Source organism: Crocuta crocuta, unplaced genomic scaffold (genome assembly GCF_008692635.1).
Source record: "Crocuta crocuta isolate KB4526 unplaced genomic scaffold, BGI_CrCroc_1.0 scaffold241, whole genome shotgun sequence".
Classification (NCBI taxonomy): domain Eukaryota; kingdom Metazoa; phylum Chordata; class Mammalia; order Carnivora; family Hyaenidae; genus Crocuta; species Crocuta crocuta.
Window position 1 is genome coordinate 2,868,648 of NW_027527807.1, and position 1,511 is coordinate 2,870,158.

Sequence of the window (1,511 nt, forward strand, 5' to 3'; positions counted from 1 at the left end):
TGTGCTCTTGGTTGGAAACTTAACATCAATTGTGTTTCTATTAAGCCGGAAATCACAGCCTAATCGCTGTTTTCAAAGATGTGATTTTAACAGGGTATTTGCCTTGGCATAGTAATAATAGTAATAAAAATGCATTTTCAGAGAACTTTAAAGTTTACAAAATATTTCTCTGTACAGAGGCAGTGTGGCGTCATGGAAAGACTTGAGGCATTGACCTCAGGCCTGGGCATGAACCCCAACTTAGCTACGTCCTTAGGATTACTCACTCTTCCTGAGTCTCAGTTCTCTCATCTGTAGAATGAGTTTAACACCTGTTGTGAAGNGAGAGAGAAAGAGAGAGAATCCCAAGCAGTGCAGAGCCCGAGACGGGGCTTGAAATCACAAGCCATGAGATCATGACCTGAGCTGGAACCAAGAGTTGGACGCTTAACCAACTGAGCCACTCAGGCCCCCCTAGATTTTTGTTTTTAAAGCTTTATGGAGTTTTGTGAGAGGGAGAGTGACACTGGGGGAGGGGCAGAGAGCGGGGGAGGGGACAGAGGATCCGAAGTGGGCTCTTTGCTGATAGCAGCGAGCCTGATGCGGGGCTCCAACTCATGAACCGAACCATGAAATCATGATCTGAGCCTAAGTCGGCCGGCTGCTTAACCAACTGAGCCATCCAGGTGCCCGTAGGAAGTGGGTTTTATCTCTGTTTCACAGATGAGTCAGCTGAGGCTAGGTAACCGATCCAGGGTGACAAAACCTGTTTTATGACTGCAAGTCCCGGGCACTTTTCTCCTCTCAGGGGCTTCGTGGCCAAGGCTGCCACAGCTGATAACAGTACTCAGTGTGGCTTGTCAGGTATGACCACTCCCATGGGGTCCAGCTTCCACCAAGGCCGTGATTCCCAGCCCATTTTCCCTGCACGGCTCAAGGTTACTGGGACATCAGCTGTCACCCTTCTCTCCCACGCACAAAAGCCCAAGGAGGGAGTATGTCTATTAATAGGGGTAACCTGCAGTCCACCCCCTGCCCAAGTTTCTTTGAACACATTTCATAAGTTACTGCAACATGCCCTGGTTGGGAACCTGGGCTGTCTTCCAGGGGGAGGAAGTTGGCCATTTTGTCGGAGAGGGTTCCTGATGGAGGGCNCACCTGGGTGGCTCAGTCACTTAAGCGTCTGACTTCGGCTTGAGTCATGATCTCATGGTTCATGGGTTCGAGCCCCACGTCGCGTTCTGTGCTGACAGCTCAGAGCCTGGATCCTGTTTCAGATTCTGTGTCTCCCTTTCTCTCTGCCCTTCCCCCGCTCATGCTCTGTCTCAAAAATNTGAAAGAAAGGTCTGAAGCAAGGCGGTGGCAGCGGGAATGGAAAGGAATAAATGCGAGACTGATTGGATATGCCTGGGCAAGCAGGGAAGTAAAAGGGGCCAAGCAATAAGCAGAAGTTTCAGAATAGGCTGTCAGGTAGGCAGTGGGTGTCCTCCTTTAATTTTATTTTACATCAATGAATATAAAAATAGTCTTTC

General features: G+C 49.3%; 1 protein-coding gene across 2 annotated transcripts in view; it reads left to right on the plus strand.

Annotated features, from left to right (window-relative positions):
- Nucleotides 1–1,511, plus strand: part of ARHGEF6 (Rac/Cdc42 guanine nucleotide exchange factor 6) — a 111,529-nt gene that overhangs the window by 88,472 nt on the left and 21,546 nt on the right. The window lies entirely within an intron of this gene.